Source organism: Hypanus sabinus, chromosome 4, assembly GCF_030144855.1.
Source record: "Hypanus sabinus isolate sHypSab1 chromosome 4, sHypSab1.hap1, whole genome shotgun sequence".
Classification (NCBI taxonomy): Eukaryota; Metazoa; Chordata; class Chondrichthyes; order Myliobatiformes; family Dasyatidae; genus Hypanus; species Hypanus sabinus.
Window position 1 is genome coordinate 118,688,471 of NC_082709.1, and position 24,819 is coordinate 118,713,289.

Genomic DNA, 24,819 nt, shown 5'->3' on the forward strand with positions numbered 1-24,819 from the left:
CCCAACTCCTCTACTTAATACTTTGATTTACGAAGGCCAGTGTGCCAAAAGCTTCCATCAGTGTTGTAAGAAGTGAAAGAATAAAAGAACTGCAATTGTTCTTTGTAAAGAACATTGAAACAGATCGATAGGAAAAGTAAAGGTAGCCAAAGTTCAAGGCCACAAGATTACCAGAGCAAAATATATTTTGGGTGGCCATAGAGATCAATAATAGATTGCAGAAAAGCTGATTTTGATGGTTTGATAATTGAACTCAAAAGAATATTATCAATAATGTTGGTAAATAATAATGCACAATACCAAATGCAAATATTGGGATCAAAATAGACCAGGAAAAATACATCCCATTAAAAAAAAACAAAGACAAAAGCTAATGGCTCTGAGAGGAAGGCACAGAGGGAGAGTTGAGGTGATGAAGGAAACCCAAATTAAACACATGGAAATTATGGAGATCATGGAGGGAGGATGGCGAGGGAGGAATATGCAGGAGAACAGGAAAAAAAAATCTGGAAGGACAAAATGGAGTGTGATTAAATGTTCAAATTTCAAAGTAAGTGTATTATCAAAGTACGGTGGTGGTAGAAAGTTTGTGAACTCTGTAGAATTTTCTCTATTTCTTCATAAATATGACCTAAAGTGTGATCAGATCTTCACATAAGTCTTAAATCTGGATAACGGGAGCCCAATTAAATAAATAACACCAAAACATTATACTTGTTCACTCATTTATTGTGAAAAAAGGTCCAATATTACATGTGTTTGTTGTAAAAAGTAAGTGAATCTTTGCTTTCAGTAATTGGTGTGACTCCCCCCACCCTGCTCCTTGTATAACAATAACTTCAATCAAATGTTTCCGATAACAGATGATCAGTCCTGAACATTGTCTTGGAGGAATTCTAGGCCATTCCTCCTTACAAAACTGCTTGAACTCTGGGATTTTGGTGGGCTTCCTTGCATGAACTGCTTGCTTCAGACCCTTCCACAATGTTCTTATAGGAATAAAGTCAGGACTTTGATTTGGCCATTGCAAAACACAGATTTTCTTCTTTTTAAACCATTCTGTTGTTGATTTACTCTTGCCTTTTGGATCATTGTCTTGTTGCGTTATCCAACTTCTGTTAGACTTCAGGTGACAGACAGATATCCTGACCTTCTCCTGTAAAATGTCTTGATATTTTCGTAAAATGTTTTTGATATTTTGATAAAATTCTTGATCAAATGTCTTGTTACAATTTTGAATTAATTGTTCTCTCAGTGATTGCAAGCTGCCCAGGCCCTGAGGCAGTGAAGCAGCCCAAAACCATGATGCTCCTTCCACCATGCTTCACAGGTGGGATGAGGTCTTGGTGTTGGTGTGCAGTGCCCTTTTTCCTCCAAACATAGCAATGAGCATTTCTGCCAAAAAGTTGAAAGTCTCTCTCATCTGTCCACAGAACATTGTCCTAGAAGTGTTATAGAACATCCAGAAGGATTTTTACAAACTTGAGATGTGTAGCAATTTTTTTTCTGGGGAGTAGTGGTGTCCTTCAGTGTTTTTCTTATAGTGGACACCTGTACAGGGACTTCAGCAAGTTCCAGAGATTTCTGTGGGTTTTTTGCTGTTACTTTTGGGTTCTTTTTCACCTCCTTCAGCACTGCATGTTGTGCTTTTGGTGTGATCTTCTAGTGAGGGTAGCAACAGAACTGAAATACCTCCATTTATAGACCATTTCTTTTACTATGTACCGAAAAACATTCAGGTCTTTAGAAATGCTTTTGTAGCTTTCTCATTCATCTATACAATTCTTTTTCTAAGATCCTCTGAAAGCTTTTTTGATCGAGGAATGGTGCACATAAACAGATCTTTCCTGGGAATAGCAGGTTCTGTCAGTAACCTGGCTTTGTATGCCTTTTTTTATTGAGCAGGAAACCTCCACAATGCACACCTCCAATCTCATCTCATTGATTGGAACACCTATCTCCAAATAACTTTTGTAGAAGGTATTGCCCCAGAGGTACACATACTTTTTCCAACAAATGAACAAGTATGATGATTTTTATGTTATTTATTTAATTGGATTTACATAGTGATCTGATCACATTTAGGTCATATTTATTCAGAAATAGATATGCTCAATGGAGGGGACAAAATAGTCAGCTGATATATGAACAAATCAATTGAATGTTGGAATGGAAGTAGAGTGCTGGGAGATGAAGGGATTGCCATTGCAGGCAGCCTTGAGCTTAATATTAAATAGCTACTTTCCTTTATTGTTGCCCTGGGAGACAGATCATGTGAGCATGACATCAGTGTGGGAAATATTAAATGAAGTAAAATAAAGAATTAGAGGGTAAATCTCCTCATCTAACCGAAGTATATACCGTACTTATACTAAAAGAAAATTAGACAATGAGAGGAAGGGGCTGAAATTCAGTTAATAATTTGTAAGAAAATCATAAAGGACCAACATTGGCAGGTAGATTATTAAAATGTATAAATACAAGAAAGTCTGCAGATGCTGGAAATCCAAAGTAATACACATGAGTCAGACAGCATCTATGAAAATGCAGAAAAAAAGTTGACATTTTGGGCTGAGACCCTTCTTCGAGACTGAAAAGGAAGGGGGGCAGGTGGAAGGGAAAGAGAATAGCTGGAAGGTGATAGTTGAAGCCAAGTAGTTTGGAAGGATAAAGTTCTGGAGAAGAAGGGATCTGATAGGAGAGGAGAGTGGACTATAGGAGAAAGGAAAGGAGGAGGGAACCCAAGGGGAGGTGATAAGTAGGAAAGAAGAGGTAAGAGGCCAAAGTTGGGAGTAGAAGAAGAGGAGTGGGAGAGGAAATATTTTTCTTACGTGAAGGTGAAATTGACATTCATGCCTTCAGGTCGGAGGCTACCCAGAAGTAATATGAAGTGTTGCTTCTCTACCCTGAGGGTGACCTCATCTTGGCACAAGAGGAGGCCGTGGACTAACACATCGGATTGGGAATGGGAATGGGAATTAAAATACTTGTGGCAGATGGAGTGGATGTGCTCAATGAACAATCCTTCAATCTATAACAGGTCTCAACCAATGTAAAGGAAGCTGCATCAGGAGCACTGGTTACAACAGATGACCCCAATAGATTGGCAGGTAGAGTGTTGCTTCACCTGGGAGGGTTGCTTGGGGCTCTGAATGGAGATGAGGGAGGGAGTGAATAGGCAGGTGATGGTGGAAGTTGGGAAAGATGATGGGATGGTAGATAAGAACAAGTGGAACTATCACTGTTAAAGTGGCAGGAAAATGGGGTGAGTGGGGATGTTTGGAAAATGGGGGAGATACAAGTGAGAGCAGCATCAATACTGGAGGAAGGAAAATCTGGTTCTTTGAAGAAGGAGGACATCTCTGATGTCCTGGAAAGGGAAGTCGAATCCTGGGATCAGATACAGTGGAGATGAAGGAAGCCAGAGAAGGGAATGGCATTTTTACAGGAGGCAATGTGGGAAGAGGTATAGTCAAGATAACCGTAGGATAATCAGCAGGTTCATAAAAATGTTGGTTAACAGTTTGTCTCCAGGAATCGAGACAGAGAGATTGAGAAAAGGGAGGGAGGGGTCAGAAATGGATCATATGAATTTAAGGAATTTAAATGTGCTGTATGTTTAAGAAGCGAAGTAAAATGTGGTTCAGGTAACTGCAAAGCAATGAGCTCATTTTTGATGGTAGGATAATAATGAAACTCTACTAAAAGAGTTAGAAGCCAAACCATTGTAATAAATTTCAACACAGATTTAAAAAATTACAAAACTTGTCTTTCTTGACCAACATCATTAAATTCTTTGGAGAGATAACAGAAAATAATCAAGGATAATGAAGTGGGCTAATTTATCTTGAATTTTGAAAAAGGCAGAATTGATTGAAGAATAATATCAGACCATGTCAATTCAAGAGAACATTTAATAGAAGAAAGGAGGGGGGGAAGGAAGACCAATGAGATATAGTTTTATAACCTTTGTTGTCCATAATGTGTACAACTGGAGTCATAGAGCGATACAGAAGAGAAACAGGTCCTGTGGATCATCATGTCAATACTGACTATGATGGTTTAGATTTTTGGAATCAAATTTGTTGTTGACACGAAACTGAAAGAAGAGCCAATACTGAGGTGGACTACAACAGTTATAAAGTGATAGTAAGAAGCTTGCAGAAAGGGTACATAAATGGCAAGTCAACTCCTGCACAGTTACAAAGTTGCATTTTAGCAATAAAATTAAGCAGTCATTTTATTTAGAAATTGAGAATTTCATCAGAGTGACGAAAGAAATGGATATTGGAGGACCAACATCACCAAGCAGAGAGACAATTATTACCCTACATCCATCTGGTTCCTGAACCAGTGTGGATAGCTACACTCACCTTGTCTCTGAATTGATTGCACAGACTGCAGACTCACTCTCAAGGACTCGACAACTCACATTCTCGGTATTATTTATATATTTTTCATTCGCACAGTTTGTCTTCTTTTGCGCATTGGTTGTTTGGCAACTTTTATTTAGGTATATAGTTTTTCATAAAATTCTATTGTATTTCTTTATTTTCTTGTAAATTTTCTTCATTCTCCTCATTTTTTTTTATTTTCCTGCAAGAAAATGAACCTCTAGGTAGTACATGGTGGCGTATTCAGTATGTGTAGGATTTTGTCAATAAAGCATGCGAGAGATGTTTTCACAAAACCAGTTTATCTCGTAGCCAAAAATATGTGGTAACTTCTACTTTACAAAAAGACCACTCGACAATCTGATGGCCAAAAGAGCATCTTTATCAGGGACAGCAAATGATATTTACAATACAGAGGCTTCCAGGTACCTCGTGCGTCCTGGGTGGAGGAACTATATACAATGCATACTGGGAGTAAAAATAGTGGAAGTAAAGACCCCGCCAACCCTGGATCCCGCCTTTTGCTACCAACAACTCCCCGATTAGTATTAACTTACTTTTAATAATATTCACATTACAACAAAAATCTACATCCCTTTACATCCAATATGAACAAACCAAAAGCAGTCGCCTTACACTGACGTCATTAAGGCAGACACTGTCTCCTAAAATCATTTAACAACTCTACGACAGTGTTTGTGAATTATATAGGAACAGTTTCTATTATGAAAAATATGTGTCATCTGTCTCCCATTACGTTATCCTGCACAGGCACCCGCACCCAGAATTCACTACAACCAGCACTGTAAGTCTGTCTAGAGCTCGGCTCATGCCCCAAGTGCCTTGGTTGGAGTAACAGCAGGTGCCTAAGACTCATCCAGGGCTGTGGTGACACACACACGTTCATGTCCTGATGCAGGGGAGATGGTTGTGGAACCATTCAGTTCTTGACGGGCTGGATTAAGGTGATCTATAGGAATACGTTCAGGTTTACCCCTCCTATCATCAATAAAAGTCTTTTTCTCAGTTCCAAAATGCGAAACCATTGTAAGGAGGCTTAGGGGATGTTGATTTGCAACATGGCAGACAAAAGCAAAAGAAGTAGAATGCAGGTCAACTAGAACCCAAGTGTGTTGGACGCCATGATGGGAATTGAGTTTACTGAGGAGGGTAGAATACTGCTGAGATACCAGCCAGGTGATCACAGCATCAGGACTAAAATTATCCAATACCTGTAATGGCTGCCCATACACCAACTCAGCAGTGGTGGACTTCAGATCCTCTTTTGAAGCCATTCTGAGCCCAGGCAGGACCCACAGGAGACAATCGTGGCAAACCTCATCCTTCAGGAAGGCTCTCTGAATAGTTTTTAAGGAATGGTGAAACTGCTCACGCAGGCCATTGGAGTGCAGTTGATACACCATGGTGTGATGCAATTTAGAATCAAAGAACCATAGAACATTACAGCACAGAAACAGGCCTTTTGGCCCTCCTTGGCTGTGCCAAACCATTTTTCTGCCTAGTCCCACTGACCCGCACCTGGCCCATATCCCTCCATACACCTCTCATCCGTGTACCTGTACAAGTTTTTCTTAAATGTTAAAAGTGAGCCCACATTTACAACTTCATCTGGCAGCTCATTCCACACTCTCACCACTCTCTGTGTGAAGAAGCCCCCCCTAATGTTCCCTTTAAACTTTTCCCCCTTCACCCTTAACTCATAACCTGTTTTTTTTCTCCCCTAGCCTCAGTGGAAAAAGCCTGCTTGCATTCACTCTATCTATAACCATCATAATTTTATATACCTCTATCAAATCACCCCTCATTCTTCTACGCTCCAGGGAATAAAGTCCTAACCTATTCAACCTTTCTCTGTAACTCAGTTTCTCAAGTCCCGGTAACATCCTTGTAAACCTTCTCAGCACTCATTCAACCTTATTAATATCCTTCCTGTAATTAGGTGACCAAAACTGCACACAATACTCCAAATTCCGCCTCACCAATGTCTTATACAACCTCACCATTACATTCTAACTCTTATACTCAATACTTTGAATTATAAAGGCCAATGTACCAAAAGCTCTCTTTACAACCCTATCTACTTGTGACGCCACTTTTAGGGAATTATGTATCTGTACTCCCAGATCCCTCTGTTCTACTGCACTCCTTAGTGTCCTACCATTTACCTTGTATGTTCTACATTGGTTTGACCTTCCGAAGTGCAATACCTCACACTTGTCCGCATTAAATTCCATCTGCCATTTTTCTGCCCACTCCTCCAACTGGTCCAAATCCCTCTGCAAGCTTTGAAAACCTTCCTCACTGTCCACGACACCTCCAATCTTTGTAATTTGCAAATTTGCTGATCCAATTTGCCATATTATCATCCAGATCACTGATATAGATGACAAATAACAATGGACCCAGCACTGATCCCTGTGACACACCACTAGTCACAGGCCTCCACTCAGAGAAGCAATCCTCCACTACCACTCTCTGACTTCTCCCATTGAGCCAATATCTAATCCAATTTACTACCTCTCCATGTATACCTAGTGACTGAATCTTTCTTCTAACTTCCCATGCGGGACCTTGTTTAACGCCAAGGTTCTGGGCCATTGTGGCCTAGAGGTCTGACATGAATTGGGAACCATGGTCAGAAGAAAGATCAGATGAGATGCCAAAGTGAAGAACACCCAAGCCACGTCCATGCTAGAGGGACAATCTCTAGTCACCTAGTGGTAAGGTCCACCATCATAAAGTCCACATTCTGGGCAACAAATGCTGTGAAATGCTGATGCTCCATTAGAAAGCAAAAATGCAGGAGGGGGTGTGGGGGGACAGCTGAAGAAGGCTATTCATACACAACACCCACAGCATAGTCTGAAGTGCCAGTAGTGATGGCTATAGGTGTGTTGGGGAGAGGTTATACAGCTGTGTTCTAAACAGCTTGTTTAGTGTCATCAACTGCTCTGGGTCATGTCTGCTGAACACTCAAACATGCGACTAGGGCCACTGCCTTTAAGGCTCCTGTACAAGGGGAGCATAAATTCAGCAGCTTGTGGATAAAAGCAGTGATAGAAATTCACCATATGTAAAAACTCTTGCAGCTCTTTGGGACTGCAGAACAGTATAAGGTCTATTATAAGAGAAAGTTTTGATAGCTCAGGGTGTCACATCTTCTGCAGAGACACAGTGGACAAGAAAGTCATTAGTAGGCAATCTGAACTGGCATTTAGCAGGGTTAAAAATCAGTCCATGTTAGCTTAAATGCTTGAAAAGTGGGTAGCAATGGGATACATGTTCAGTTTTGGATGCGCTGGCAACAACAATGTCATCCAGGTAAACAAAAAGAAAATCTAAATCTTTTAAGACAGCTGGAAAGTCAGTGCCTCATTTTTCAGCCCAAACAGGAAAGCTCAGAAGCTCAAATAGGCCAAATGGGGTTATAGCAGCTGGTTTGGAAACTCCTCAATGCAGACAGTGGTAGCAGTCAGGGTCACCAATGTAGGATTTTGTGAATAAAACATGCGAGAGCTGTTATATGTGCTTAATAAAAGCTGCTGTCCTTTACTTCCATTATGAACTAATCAAAATCAGTCACCTTTCACTGATGTCTCTACGTCAGACACCGTCTCTTAATGTGCACACAACAACTTAATGACAATGTTTGTGAATTATGTAGAGCAGTTTCTATTATGAACAATATGTGTTATCTGTCACCCATTACATCATCTGAAATGCGTACTTTGGATAATAAATTTACTTTGACTATGAAACACAGTAACTAATTGACAAAAAAAAACGTAAGTTGAAATTGAAATGGCAAGATTTGTTTCCAAAGGAACAGCAGGAGCATTCCAAGTGTGAGTGTGTTTGACTGCTGTAATGGTAACCATGTTACAGTAAATGATGTGGAGGCAGTGGAAGATTTACAATGGGGGACTGGAAATGAGATGTTTCTAAGTACTGGGAAAAGATGAACAGGACATATCCCTTTCTTTTGGAAAGAGAAAATTGAGAAATTATCTGATAGAAACTGTTTAAAAACTGAGCACCATCTTTAGGGTAGCCAACTAGTCTCAGTCCACCAGCCTGACAAGAACTTGATTGTTCTTTGTTATTTGACTCTTTCTTTTCTCTTCTTCTTGAGCCCTTATCTCCCAGTTGAGCACAAGCCATTGATGACCTCCCATCTCAGTTATCCTCTCTTCCGAACCTGTTTCTTGAGGTGGACCAGGAGGCTCCCTATCATCTAAATTTGGCCTCTCCTCCATCTGCACTTGAGACGTCCCTTTGTCCTGTTTCCTTGTGGCTTCCATTTTAATGCCTGCCTGGTGTTGTTGTTGATTGACTTTCTCAAAGTGTGGCCAATCAACCTCCATTTCCATTTGTATATTTGTATCTCCAATGCTTGATGGCAGGTGTTTTCCCATAGTATCGGGTTGGTTACTTTGTCAGAGCATCTGATGTGCAGGATCCTCCTCGGGCACTGGTTGATGAAAGCCTACAGTTTCTGTAGTGTCTTCCTTGTTCTGGTTTCAAAGTTATATAGGAGCACTGGTTCAGTTGAAGATTCTGAGTTTGGTTTTCCTTGATATGATTCTGTATGTCCACACTTTCTTCAAGATGATGAAAACTACTCTGGCCTTGTTGATCTTGGCTTTAACATCCTCATCCATTCCATCATATATACTCACAATGTTTCTCTTAATCCATGCTAATATATTATTCCCAATTACACCCTGTTGTCTGACCGTATTTACAAATCTCCTGCATGGGACCTTATTGAAAACTATCCAAATGCCAAAATTAAAAGAGTATTACCTTCTTTTGACAACGCAGCTTCCAAACCTGTAGAAAATTTATATTATTTATTTATTGATTTTTGAATTGTATTATAAATACCTGTTAAATTTTACACATTTTTATATATAGATTACCACCTGTTGAAATAGGAGAAGCATTTTTTTTTGTTTCTTTTGTGCATGTTGTCTTGTTTGTTGTGTTAATACAGCAACTTCTGTATCTTTTGAATAATATAAGAAAGTATAGGAAGGTTAAAGCTGTATTTTATGGTATTAAAATGCAAATAAACATATTGTAGCAAAAAAAACATTGCAGGTTAGAACTTGAAAGGGAGAAATAGAGTTAATTTTAGGTGGCAAAAGAGATTTAGGGGTAGAACAAAGCAGAAATCAGATGATTGTTCCAAATGTTGAATCCTTAATCTGATCCTTTATTAGCAATGAGCAAGTATAAATCTTGAAGTGATGAAACTTAAAAGCAAAATTAAGTGTAATTGAGCTGAAAACAAAAGATGCAACATTCGTCAGACCCCAGCTGCAAACTGCCCTGAACAAAGCACAAGTATGCAACTTACAAACAAGAGAAAATCTGCAGATGCCAGAAATCCGAGGAACACACACAAAATGCGGGAGGAACTCAGTCGGTCAGGCAGCATCTATGGAAAAGAGTACAGTCAACCTTTTGGGTTGGAACCCTTTGAAGGGTCCTGCTGAAGGGTCTCAGCCCGAAACTTGACTGTACTCTTTTCCGTAGATGCTGCCTAACCTGCTGAGTTCCTCCAGCATTTTGTACGTAACTTATTCCCTTTGGTTTTACCACTCATGTGATCAGTTACTATAATAAATGTGCAACACAGAATACAACGCAGATAAAGAACAGATGAATGGCTCCTACAACATCCATTAGTAACTCAAGAACACTACCTTGTTATTCCTTTCATGCAGTACTTACATATTTATTTCTGTAATTTAAAGCAACTTTATGTCTTTGGCTGTACTGCTGCAGCAAAACAACAAATTGCACGTCATTTAAGAAAGTGATAATAAATCTGATTCTGAACTTGTAAATCCAAAAATAATTCCAACATTTTCCCAGCTGCCGATGTCAGCTTTCCTTCTCGATCCTTTCTCAAATAACTATGTCACACTTGCCTCCTGTTAATCTGCAAGTCTGTAATCGCAGAGTCTGTAGAATTTCAAAAGCAGTGGAACCAGAAGGCATCGATGTAAGGTGATGAACAGCAAGTCGGTAAGAATCAGTAGGTGGTGAGAGTACGGAACAAACTGCCTCTGAGAGTGCTGGAGATGCTAGACTAATGTGTGTGGGAGAGTGTAACAAGCAGTGTAAAAGATTATATGGAAAATAGGGAGGAGGCCTAAATGCCAATATGGACTGTGGGATGCTGAGAGGTGACTTTATAGAAGTTTTCTTTAAGAGGGGCATACATTGGATGGATAACGAGAACCTTTTTCCCAGGACTGGTTAGTCTAGAACTACAAGGCATAAGTTTAATGTGAGAATGGCAGAATTTGGAGGAGAAATAAGGGACAGTTTTTCACACAGACAATGATGTATCTTTTCATTATATGGAATGTTCTGCCAGAGGAGGTGGTAGAGTGAGATTCAATTACAATGGGTCAGAAAGGCATAGAGGGAAATGGTAATTGGGCACTAATTCTGGGCCTGCTTGAAAAAATACACAAAAGTATTGCTAGAAATACTCAGTAGGTCAGGTCTCATTTGTGTATACAAGAAACAGAGTTAATGTTTCTCTCTGTAGATCCTTCATCATATCTGAAAAAGAGACAAAAAAACTTTTGGAAACAAACCGTTTAAGTGTCACAGAAGCATAGCATTATTACAGAGCCTGCGACACTGGTTCATTTTCACTGCTGTCTGTAAGGATAAGGAGCTTGTACATTCTCTGTAAGGGTAATGACTGCTCAGGAATCAAACTCAGGTTGCGGGCTTGAAAATCCAGCACTGTACCATTGAGGATTGTGAGTGAACCCAGTTGCAGAAACCATGATGCACCGTGATGCAGTCAGGAATTGATGTGCAGATTCAAAAGCAAGTTTCACTTTCTTTTAGCAAAAAAGATGTAATCAGTCAATTCAAGAATGCGGTAATCCAAACACAAATTCAGTAATCCAATATCTTGATGCACAAGTAAAATCCAGAGATGGCAGGCGGTAAGCAGGTATTTAAAAAACACAGAATGGATAGATAGATAGATACTGTAGATCGATCGATAGATAGATCCCACTTTAGGCCTGAGCAAAGTAAGGGTTTAAATATGCTTTCGTTAATTGGGAGCATGTGCAATTTATGTTCAATAAGAGGAGAGTCCATCAGGACTGAAAAAATTTAGGGAACTCTGTCTGCCCCTTCTGGCCAACCCCGGAATCGACCGAAGGACAAACATTCTCCTCGTGACCACGTAGGTTTCCTCTGGGTGCTGTGGTTTCCTCCCATATTCCAAAGGGTCAGTAGATTAATTGGGCCCAAGGGTGTAATTGGGTGGTGTGCACTAGTTGGACAGAAGAGCTTGTTACCCTACAGTGTCTCTAAATGAAGGTATACAAATTAAGATGCAAGGAGGGTGGAGTGCTGTCTCCAACAGGGTAAAATCAGAGTGATCTTAGGGATAAACAATCGAACTAGATTATCTGGTTAGAGAATGACAATGTAAGCAAAATGAATGTAAGCTTTAGCAAACCTTGCATTGAGGTTTGTTAGCGCTCTTCGGGAGGGTTTAAAATTCAGCTGACAGGGCGTGGGTACCAGAGTGATAGGGCAGAGGAAGGGCAGTTGGTATAGATGAATTGTGCAAAGAGACTGTGAGAAAGGACAGACAGATGATAGGGCAAACTTGCAGTCAGTGGAATGAGCTGGAGAGTAACATGGGGGAAAATAAAAAGGGTGATGAATAGAGGACTGAAGACATTATATTTAAATTCATAAAGTGTACAGAATAAGGTTGGGAATCCTTGTGTAGGATTCTCTAAAGGTTAACTTTTAGATTGAGTTGGTGGTAAGGAAAGCAAATGCAAAGGTAAAATTCATTTCAAGAGGATGCTGAGGCTTTATAAAGCATTGGTCCAGTCAAGATGGCACCAGTAATCAATGATTCCTCAGGCAACACCTTTTAGATAGTCATTTATTTCACTTTATCTGTGCGCTCTACTTATTCTTTTTATCTGAATTGTGTTTCTGAAACTGTTGGAGCCCATGACTTACAGTTTGGAGTTCGATTGAGTGCTCTGCTGTCCCTGAGAAAGTTCCAAAAGAGAATGACGAGCACAAGCTGCCTTGAGGAGAAGCTCTGAGTCAGGGCAGGGGCCACGACTGACTCTATTTCTCAGCGAAAATTCATTGAGGCAGTTTGAGACATTGAGGCAGATGCAGAGGAGGGTGGGCACGAGGTGAGGTGCTGGGATTGGTGGTTGCTCTCTATAGAAGGTCACACTGCTGTGACAAGTGGTCGCTCTCTACGGAAAGCCTGTGTTTGTGCAATTGCTCTCTTTGACGCTCATGGAAGATGTTATTGAAATTCTAAGATTTATGTGATTGTTGATCTGGTTTGCAGTTCACGCCAATCTCCTTCCGTTTTCTGTGTTTTTTTTCTTGTTGCAGACTGGCATGTCGGGGGTTGGGGTTTGATGTCCTTTGCCCCATTTTCTAGACGGGCAATCTGTTTGTTTGTTTTTTCTGTGAGGGGGAGATTGGGCACCTAGGGGTTGAAGTTCTTGGTGGTGTTTTGTCATATGTGTGATATGTTAGTTTTTTTGTGAGGTGGGGTGGTTGGGGGTTTGGGGTTTGATGTTCTAGCTGCCATAGAACCATAGAACATTACAGCACAGAAACAGGCCTTTTGGCCCCACTTGGCTGTGCCAAACCATTTTTCTGCCTAGTCCCACCGACCCGCACCTGGCCCATATCCCTCCATACACCTCTCATCCATGTACCTGTCCAAGTTTTTCTTAAATGTTAAAAGTGAACCCATATTTACAACTTCATCTGGCAGTTCATTCCACATTCCGATCACTCTCTGTGTGAAGAAGCCCCCCCCCCCCCAATGTTCCCTTTAAACTTTTCCCCCTTCACCCTTAATCCATGTCCTCTGTTTTTATTTTCTCCCCTAGCCTAGGTGGAAAAAGTCTGCTTGCATTCACTCTGTCTATACCCATCATAATTTTATAAACCTCTATCAAGCCTCCCCTCATTCTTCTACGCTCCAAGGAATAAAGTCCTAACCTATTCAACCTTTCTCTGTAACTCAGTTTCTCAAGACCCAGCAACATCCTTGTAAACCTTCTCTGTACTCTTTCAACCTTATTAATATCCTTCCTGTAACTCGGTGATCGAAACTGCACACAATACTCCAAACTCAGCCTCACCAATGCCTTATACAACCTCACCATAACATTCCAACTCTTATACTCAATACTTTGATTTATAACGGCCAATGTACCAAAATCTCTCTTTCCTACCCTATCTACCTGTGATGCCACTGTCAGGGAATTTTGTATCTGTATTCCTAGACCCCTCTGTTCTATTGCACTCCTCAGTGCCCTACCATTTACCTTGTATGTTCTACCTTAGTTTTTCCTTCCAAAGTGCAATACCTCACACTTGTCTGTATTAAGCTCCATCTGCCACTTTTCAGCCCATTTTTCCAGCTGGTCCAGATCCCTCTGCAAGCTTTGAAAACCTTCCTCACTGTCCACTACACCTCCAATCTTTGTATCATCAGCAAATTTGCTGATCCAATTTACCACATTATCATCCAGATCATTGATATAGATGACAAATAACAATGGACCCAGCACTGATCCCTGTGGCACACCACTAGTCACAGGCCTCCACTCAGAGAAGCAATCCTCCACTACCACTCTCTGACTTCTCCCATTGAGCCAATGTCTAATCCAATTTACTACCTCTCCATGTATACCTAGTGACTGAATCTTCCTAACTAACCTCCCATGCGGAATCTTGTCAAAGGCCTTACTGAAGTCCATGTAGACAACATCCACTGCCTTCCCTTCATCCACTTTCCTTGTAAACTCCTCAAAAAATTCTAATAGCTTGTTTAAACATGACCTACCATGCACAAAGCTGTGTTGACTCACCCTAATAAGTCCCTGTCTATCTAAATAATTGTAGGTCCTATATCTTAGTACTCCTTCCAGTAATTTACCTACTACCAACGTCAAACTTACTGGCCTATAATTTCCCAGATTATTTTTAAAGCCTTTTTTAAACAATAGAACAACATGAGCTATCCTCCAATCATCCGGCACTTTACCCGTAGATAACAACATTTTAAACATATCTGCCAGGGCCCCTGCAATTTCAACACTAGTCTCCTTCAAGATCCTTTCTCATTTCTTCAAATTTGGCCTTTTTCCAGTTTAGAACTTCAACCCGAGGACCAGATCTATCTTTATTCATGATCAAGTTGAAACTAATGGTGTTATGAACACTGGAACCAAAGTGTTCCCCTACACACACTTCCGTCACCTGTCCTAACTTGTTTCCTAATAGGAGATCTAATATTGCATCCTCTCTAGTCAGTACCTCTATATATTGATTTAGAAAACTTTCCTGAGCACGTTTTACAAACTCTAACCCATCTAGACCTTTAACAGTATGGGAGTCCCAATCAATACATGGAAAATTAAAATCCACTACTATCACAACTTTATGTTTCCTGCAGTTGTCTGCTATCTCTCTGCAAATCTGCAATTCTCGCTGATGATTGGGTGGTCTATAATACAACCCCATTAATATGGTCATACCTTTCCTGTTTCTCAGCTCCACCCATACGGCCTCAGTAGACAAGCCCTCTAATCTGTCCTGCCTGAGCACTGCTGTAACATTTTCCCTGACTAGCAATGCCACCTCCCCACCCTTCATCCCTCTGCCTCTATCACGTCTGAAACATCGGAACCCTGGAACATTGAGCCTCCAGTCCTGCGCCTCCTGTAGCCAAGTTTCACTAATGGCTACAATGTCATAATTCCACGTGTCAATCCATGCCCTCAGCTCATCAGCCTTCCCTACAGTACTCCTCGCATTGAAATAGACGCAGCTCGGAAGATTATTACCACCACACACAACCCTGCTATTTGTGACTTTGCATGAAACTTTAACATCATTTATTTTCACCCCTGCTCCACTATCTGCTCTGTCACTCTGGTTCCCATCCCCGTACAAATCTAGTTTAAACTTCCCCCCCCACCCCCACCAATAGCACTAACAAACCTCCCTGCAAGGATATTGGTCCCCCTGTAGTTCAGGTGTAACCTATCTCTCTTGTACAGGTCCCACCTGCCCCAGAAGAGGTCCCAATGATCCTGAAATCTGAAACCCTGCCCCGTACACCTGTTCCTCAGCCACGTGTTCATCCTCCACAGCATCCTATTCTTACCCTCACTGGCATGTGGCACAGGTAGCAATCCAGAGATTACCACCCTCGAGGTTCTGCTTTTTAACTTCCTACCAAGCTCTCTATACTCACTCTTCAGAACCTCCTCACTCTTTCTTCCTACATCATTGGTACCGATGTGTACCATGACATCTGGCTGCTCACCCCCCCATTACAGATTGCCGTGCACCCGATCAGAGGCATCTCTGACCCTGGCACCCAGGGGCAACAAACCATCCGGGAGTCTCTGTCGCGACCACAGAACCACCTGTCTGTACCTCTAACTATCCTTCACCTTGACTGCCAAAGCTGCCTCATGTCTTCTTTTAGCCCTCCTGATTTCTTTCTTAAGTATTTTTTTGCACTTTTTATACTCCTCAAGTACCTTATTTGCTCCCTGTTTCCTATATATGTCATATATCTCTCTCTTCTTCTTTATCAGAGTTCCTATATCCCATATGCCATTTTCCATATGGGTGATCTGTTAGTTTTTGTGCAAGGAAGGTGATTGTGGGCTTGAAGTTTGTGTGTTTTTGTTTCTTTTTCTTTTATTGTGTGGGGGGTGGGTAGTTGATGCCTTTTCTTTAACAGTCTCCATGGTTTTTCTGTTTCGTGCCTATCTGTAGCAGAAGTATCTCAGAGTTGTATTCTGCATACATACTTTGATAATAAAATTAGCCTTTCAACTTGGAATACCATGGGCCATTTTTTTTTATTTATTGAAATACAGTGCAGAATATGCCTTTCTGATCCTTCATGCCCACACCCAGCAACCCCCCAATTTAACCCAAGCTTAATCACAGGACAAGTTAAAATGATTAATTAACCAACCAATTGGTATGCCTTTGGACTTTGAGTGGAAACCAGAGCACGCAGAGGAAACCCCAGCATTCACAGGGGAATGTACAGATCCCTTACAGACAGTGGTGGGAATTGAACCCACATCACTGGTACTGTAAAGCATTCTGCTAACCACTGTCTTACAATGAACCCCTTACCTGAGAAAGGATAAGCTGGCATTGGAGAGGGACAAGGCGAGATTCATAGGAAAGATTCCTGGAATGAAAATGTTCAAGTATGAGGTGTGCATCTGAGAATCTGATGGCTCTGGGCCTGGACTTGCCAGAGTTTAGAAGAATGAGAGAGGATCTCATTGAGGCCTATCAAACATTGAAAGGCCTTGATAGTGTGGATGTGGAGAGGATGTTCCCTTTAGTTGGGGTGTTCAGGACTGGAGGGTACAGACTCAGAATAGGGGGGCACCCCTTTAGAACAGAGATGATAGGAATTCCTTTAGCCAGTGGGTGATGAGCCTGTGGAACTCATTGCCACAGATGAGCTATTGAGGCCAAGTCAATGAGTATATTTAAAGCCCAGGTTGACAGGTCCTTGTTCTGTCAGGGTATCAAAGGTTATGGGGAGAAGGCAGAAGAATGGGGTTGTGAAGGATAATAAATCAGCCATGATAGAACGGCAGAGCAGATGTGCTGGTCCGAGTGGCCTAATTCTGCTCCTATATTTATGGTCTTATGGTCAAAAAAATGTGAAAGTTGGGAAATGTAATTCATGAGTGTTTCCAGTCTCACCTGCTGGGCATTTTTTCCAATGCCAGGGCAATTAAAAAGGAGGAATTGGAAAGCTGAGCAAATATCACGATGGATGACAGAAACTGACCAAGAAATCATTTTGTAGAATTCAATATTGCAAGCTTCTGTTTCTCATTTTTAATTTTGACAAAGGGTCTCCAACCGGAAAAGCTGACTCTCTTTCTCTTTCTAATGATAAGGCCTGACCTCTTGAGAATTCCCAGTGTTCTCTGTTTCTTTGTGTTTCAGATTTCCAGCATCTGCAGTTTCTTTTTTGATTCTAACTTGTTCTGCTCCTTGCTTCATAAACTGATTTGTTATTATCACTTGTGCAGTATTGAGGTAGAGTGAAAAAGTTTGTTTTACATGCCATCCATACAGATAAATCCATTGCTTCAATGCGTTTAGGGGATATCAATAACAGAATGCAGAATAAGGTGTCACAGATTTTCAGTGACAAATGTGAAGTTGTCATTCTAAACCTCTCCAGCTGACTGTGCCCTGCTCAAACTAAGATCCCTGTTCCAAACTGGCAGTAACAAATGAAAAGGAAACAAGTACAGAAGGGCCTGTAGATTACTCCAGTGAATTCTGCCAAATGCAAACCACGTTGAATGCACTTCTGCCAATATTTTCCTACTGTGTATTCTAAGTAATTTTTTTGAACAGTTGTCCTTTTTATTTCTAGAGCCCCCTATGAGGCAGAAAAATGTACTGCTGTGAAGTGCACTTAAGGGCTGTCAAACTGAGAATAATTTATGGTTTTATCTCTGATTATCTATCATTCAATCATCCCTTAATTATGCTTTTAAGATTAAGAATAATTATACATCTCTAGTCATAATTTGCATAAGTGGAGTAGGAAAATCACTTACCATTCTCTAGGTATTTCTTCTGACAATCATCAATCAAATAAATGTTGAAAGATCAGGCTCCCCTGGGCTTAATGCACTAAACAGCCTTTGCAGAGAAGACATCTTGGTGAACATTCAGTGCATCCTTCAGCACCCTGGATTTATCTTATCCAGGTGACATAACAGTAGTTTGTGTTGCCATAACAATTAGTCTGAGAAAGAGGTAAGATTTCCTTGCCAACTGCTTGTTACCTTGTTGACATTCGACTGAATTTGTGAGGGAGAACCAGGGGTCCTAATCTTAAATAACGCCGAGCAGGAAATATGGATGGTTCAAGAGGCAAGGTTTTTTCCCCATAGGCTGCCAGTTTTGGAACTGAACGCTGTTCAGTGAATAACTTCAGGCAAATACAATCCAGTGGCAATATCTTTTGAATGCCTCATTCTATACTGCAGGGCCTTCTCTGACTCTCTCCTATTTTGCTCAGAAGCCATTGGGGGTTTAGAAGAAATTTAATGCCCTTTCTGTAAAGATAGGTCTATTTTCTCCATGAGGACTGGGTGCTGGTTACTTTACCAATACTCTCATCGAGAGCTGAATGACAAATGACCTGGGAGGATGAAGTCAAATGGGATCATTATCTGAAAATCATAAAGCAGAAATCAAAACAGAAAATGCTGGAAATACTCAGCAGTTCTTAATAAAGACAAACTTGGCATGGGTTTACATTAGAATATTTTATTACTGAACTGCTCTTAACACTGAGGCAGACACGGAATAAATACTTCAGTCTAAAAGTCCTCCAGAGCTTGACTAGATAATTTATAGTGGTGCTACTAAGCCGCCATTGGAGATAAAAGTTGAAGGCCCTCGTCTAGTTTGTTTTGTTCCTTTGTTCCTTGACTTCTTCCTGGGAATATCGCACAAGGAATAGTTCTAATTCATTAGCTGATGTCAGGGTGTGATTATTGATGGGGATGAATACGTTATCAGGGTGTGATTATTGATGGGGATGGGTATGTTGTCAGGGTGTAATTAATGATGGCGTTGGGTATGTTGTCAGGGTGTGAGTGTGTGATTATTGATTGGGATGGGTATGTTGTCAGGGTGTAATTAATGATGGCGTTGGGTATGTTGTCAGGGTGTGAGTGTGTGATTATTGATTGGGTTGGGTATGTTGTCAGGGTGTGAGTGTGTGATTATTGATGGGGATGGGTATGTTGTCAGGGTGTAATTAATGATGGCGTTGGGTATGTTGTCAGGGTGTGAGTGTGTGATTATTGATTGGGATGGGTATGTTGTCAGGGTGTAATTAATGATGGCGTTGGGTATGTTGTCAGGGTGTGAGTGTGTGATTATTGATTGGGATGGGTATGTTGTCAGGGTGTAATTAATGATGGCGTTGGGTATGTTGTCAGGGTGTGAGTGTGTGATTATTGATTGGGATGGGTATGTTGTCAGGGTGTGAGTGTGTGATTATTGATGGGGATGGGTATGTTGTCAGGGTGTAATTAATGATGGCGTTGGGTATGTTGTCAGGGTGTGAGTGTGTGATTATTGATTGGGATGGGTATGTTGTCAGGGTGTGAGTGTGTGATTATTGATGGGGATGGGTATGTTGTCAGGGTGTAATTAATGATGGCGTTGGGTATGTTGTCAGGGAGTGAGTGTGTGATTATTGATTGGGGTGGGTATGTTGTCAGGTTGTCCAAGCCCTTATTTGCCCCATTTTCTCAATCTCCTACAGCAGGACAGATAACCTAAGGAATGTGCATTGCAGAGATCATGGCCTGAAATTTGCTGTTGTAGGTTATTAAATTTTCTATGTGTAAACGGCATATGGAGTAAAACCTAATATATGCACTGTCTGGTTCAGAGAATAAGGAGTTCATTTATTTTATAAGTGCGATAGCTTTATAAACTGTCCAATGTGCTGGGATCTTCTTATTAATCTATGTACTGTTGCTTGCCTACATGTTGACATAATTCATAAATTTGAAATGTCTATAATTATTCATAAATATCAATAGTTACTATAGAAACATAATAGTTACTATAAAGTACTGATATCCAAGCAACACACACAACACGCTGGAGGAACTCAGAAGGACAAACAACATCTATGGAAAAGAACAAAAAATCAATATGTTGTGCCAAGGCCCTTCATCAGGGCTGGAAAAACAGATGAGGAGTTAGAACAAGAAGGTAGGGGAGAAGAGTAGGTACAAGGTGGTAGGTGATAGGTGAAACTGGGAGATGTGGAAGTGTAAAGAGCTGGGAAGCTGAAGGGTCAAAGAGATTAAGGGCTGGAGCAGACAGAATCTGACTGGAGAGAGTAGAAGACTATGGAAGAAAGGGAAGGGGAAAAGCACCAGAGGGAGGGGATAGGCAAGTAAGAAGATTAGGTGAGAGGGATCTGGGAATGGGGAATGGTAAAGGGGAGGGTGGCAATTACCAGAAGTTCAAGAAATCAATGATCATACCATCAAGTTGAAGGGTACCCAGACAGAATATAAGGTGTTGCTCCTCCAACCTGATTGTGGCTTCATCGCAGCAGTAAAGGAGGCCATGGACGGAAATTTCAGAATGGAAAAGGGATGTAGAATTGAAATAGGTGGCCATTCCCATTTCTGGAACTTCCTGTAATTGCCCCCAATTCACCATTGCCATTCCCATTTCCCTCTCTCACCTTATCTCCTTACCTGTCCATCACCTCCCTCTGGTGCTCCTTCCCCTTCCCTTTTCCTCCATGGTCTTCATTCCTCTCCTATCAGAATCCCACATCTCTAGCCCTTTATCTCTTTCACCTTTTATCTTCCCAGTTCTTTCCTTCACCCCACCCCCTCTCGCAGTCTCTCCTATCACCTACAACCTTGTACTTCTTCCTCCCTTCCGCCCATCGTCTTGATCTGACTTCTCATCTTTTTTTCCAGTCCTGAAGAAGTGTCAGCCTGAAACATCGACTGTTTGCTCTTTTCCAAAGACTGTTTGCCTGACCTGCTGAGTTCCTCCAGCATTTTGTGTGTGTGTTGCTATTATAATGTACTTACTGCTTATAATGAATATATTTTTAACTGTACTATAGAGTGACAAATCAGTTTTTTTATACATTGGAATAACAACTATAAACCAGAGCATAAACAGATCATTCAATATTGTATGTTTCGGCAAACTAAATGCCGGTAGAATTCAACAGGTCAGGGAGCATTTGTGGAGGGAGATGGACAGTTAACATAATGGGTCAAGACACCTCAAATCACCCTGAAATATTGTCCATTTTCCTCTGCAGGTGTAGTCTGAACTGATGAGTTCACCACCTTTTTATTTGTTTGCTCTGTCTTCCAGCATCTATGGAGCTTAGTGTCAACATCCTGTGCTTGACTTGCATATGGTCAGATTTCTGCCCCAACCAAGCCACAGCCGATAAAGGGATGTTGTGCAGGAGGACAAGAGGTGGCTCTAATGATGGTTGGTTGACTTCTCTGGTAGATGGTTGTGCCGTGTAGTTGAGCAGAGCCACAATAGCTGGAGACAGCAAGAAGAGAAAATAGATGGCAAACTGGGGCTGCTGTTCCTGCATATAGATATTGTACATCTTGTAAACTGTGAAGTCAATTAGATTCTGGAATGCTGCCATTCCTTCGTTCTGTCAGTGACTGCTCTTTAAATAATAACTAATTAATGTTGTAGGGGATCTTCAGATTTAGGTAATTAATATGTTATTGAAGGCTTCTTCTTTCCAACAAACATCAGTGATATACAGGAGGACAACATCGTGGCTGAGACTGGGCCTTGATGTTTCTTGACTTTCATGTTCCCTTGGTTCAGTGACAGCAGAGCTTAAATTCAAAATATCAAATGACTTGTAAGAAGTGTATTGCTGGCCACTGAGGGGTTGATTAGCTCTACCAGACCTCCGGCTGAACTGGTCAGTTTCTATCAGTTACTATTAAAATGAAAAGAAAATGTGAAGCTTGGACCAGAAGAAAATAAATCATCATAGAGTTTTATTTTTGCTGCTCAGCTTGAATTCTTTGCAACACCAACTAGGAAAAAATTACACTGTTCCATAATAATGGAATCAAGAATGATAATAATTGAAGCTGTTTGTTGGTGGCTCGGTGGTATAAATGTGGCTTGCAATGCCAGTAAACCAGCGAATGAGGAGGTTTAGAATCTATCTGTTTCACAATTTGTGTTGGATATCTGACCATGAGTGTTTTGTAGATCTGCAATGTAGCCACTTCTGAAATTTGAATATGTGATACGAGACACGGTCAGGGCAACATTGTGGCTGCAGTATGAGCAACTGAGAATGAAACGTGTGTGTCTGCTCCTGCTAGTCAAAGTCGTGATACATTCCACTCAAAAGGACAACAGGATTTCCTCTTTTTCTTTAAGCTGTTTTATTCTCCCTGATAAATCTAGCTGTAATTGTCAAAATGTGCAGTATTGCTCCATTTCATTCAGTTGCCTCTACACTTGTAAATATGCTTGTTATGCTGCAGAACATATAAATATTAAACTCAGAGAATCTCTGAGAAGAAGTAAACTCAAAACACTGATTCATTTCAGCAGTCATGCATACGCAACTTCAGAAGTGGATGGAATGAGAGCAATTAGATTGAAACAACATACCTTATGGATGAGAACTATAAGCTAATGTGTTGGTCGTCTGCCCTGTGATAATGTGGAAATATCAAGTTCAGCCTGCTTAATTTAAAGTTTCAGAATGGAAGACATACTTTGACATAGTCAGGGCAGGATTTGCAACCCAAATTTTCTTTATAATCCAGACCATGGAAACTGGTAAAGGACTTCAGGAAAGATGCATCTCAATCGTTTTGGCAACTCTTAGCCCCATTGTTGGATGAAGATGGTGTTGAAGGAACTCACACTAGGTAACATTACTAAAAAGGAATCATTGTGGACCTCACAGAGGCCTCCTGATTCCGCTCTAGGCAGCAGCAAACAGAGGACATCTTCAAGAACAGTCAGTTTAGCTCTGATCAACTCTGACCTGAAGTTATAAAAAAATACATATTTGAACACATCATAAACTTTCCATTGCAGTATCCACTTTACATGTACATTTAAAAGTCTGTGCAGTTTGCCAGCAATTGTGTCAAATCTCAGCAGTGGCCAGGATGGAAAACAGCTTCTTCATAAAACATCAGTTTTCACTGAGCTTATGACAATGATAAATACCAACAAATTTGTTTTCATCATTAAAATTACAGCCATAATTTTCAACCTTGTGCATAAATTATCATTACAACTAGTATGAACTGCAACATTCTACACTTTATAAATAGTTCACAAGTATCGTCCATAAAACCTTCATAACCATAAAAATCTGAAGCTACTACAATCAAACATGATCAAGTCTTAATTCAAAGTACTTCCCAGGATTGAGAACGTATCTTACAGTTCCAAACAATATCCAGGAAGATCCTATTTGGAAAGTCTCTGATATGATGGATAAATACTGATATGTCATCTATAAAGCTACTTATAAAATCTTTTTCCACATTCAAGAATGGATGCCTGAACGTTGCCTTGTGTGGAGTCTATTTTGCAGTCCAAGCCTCACTTCTAGAACTACAATTGACCAGAAGTTCTTTGGTGTATAGCTCACCCCACATCGCAGTTGCAGCAGCAGAACTTCCTACAATAGTCAGAGTAAAGGCATTACGATCAGACTGGTGTTAGACGGCAAATGATTCTTTCATCTTTCCCATGCATATATACAGAACACAAATCACTAGGCTAGCTCCCTAATTGATACAATATATGTGTCTTATCTACTTAAGGGGGAGAAATCAATTAATGAGCAACATTTTACTTCAGTTTAGCTTACTGTTAATTGGCAACACTACTTAGCACAGTAAAGGGAAACTGAAAAATCTAAAACACAAACAGAAAATGGTGGATCGGTCAGTTCAACCAATGTCCGTGAAAGGAAGAGTTAATATTTCAGGTCAAAGACCCTTCATTAAAATGAAGAAAGTGAGGGAAAATACCTTATTTCTAAGTTACTAAAGTGTGGGAGAGCAGTAGATAGGGAAAAAAGAATATCCCAAAAAGGTGAGGCAAGGGTTGCCATGGTGATATGCTGTTTGATTTGTGTTAGGCTGGTAACTAACACAGACATTTGTACTAGTTCATAGCGTAATCCAGTATAATTAAGAAACACTGAATTAGAGTTGAACATGTTAAATGTGCCCTGGTTCTTATATAATAGGGTGGAAAACAATTGTTTGTTGGGAGGCTGTAATGAAATATTGCAGACAGAGAGATCTTGCTGCAATTATGGAAAGGGCATTGCTCTATTGTCATTTCTTTCACTATGTTTTTTGCAGCGTGGCCAGAAAGCTCAAAGGACTGGTCTTGAGTTGAGTTGGAAAGCTTAAAGTGAGAATCTAATGTCAGGAATGGTGGAGACAGTTCCCGATTAGCAGGGCCCATTGCAGGTTGGTGGGGGCATGGGGAGGGGGAGGATAGAACCAAGTCGAAAGTCAGGAGGGAGAAGAGCCCAGCTTTCTGCCGGTTGGGAGAAGACTTCTCCCACAAACAGTGCTGTGGAAAGCCCTAACCCCCACCTACCTTAGTTGTCACATTCCCCAAGCTCCAGGAAAGCTGCCAGGGGTTACATTGATGCCACAGTCAAACTCTAGGGAAGAGGACTCTTGGCCCAGAGAGAGACCCCTTCCCTTAGATATGACCCATTCGGAATGGCTCATAT

At 40.8% G+C, this 24,819-nt stretch overlaps 1 protein-coding gene across 1 annotated transcript in view; it reads right to left on the minus strand.

Moving 5' to 3' along the window:
- Nucleotides 1–23,328: 23,328 nt before the first annotated feature.
- LOC132392335 (adhesion G-protein coupled receptor G2-like) overlaps nt 23,329–24,819 on the minus strand; it is a 35,298-nt gene continuing 33,807 nt past the window's right edge. Inside the window, exon 15 of the mRNA XM_059966152.1 lies at nt 23,329–23,742. The gene's annotated coding sequence lies outside the window, so the exon portion shown is untranslated. The remainder of the gene's footprint in view (nt 23,743–24,819) is intronic.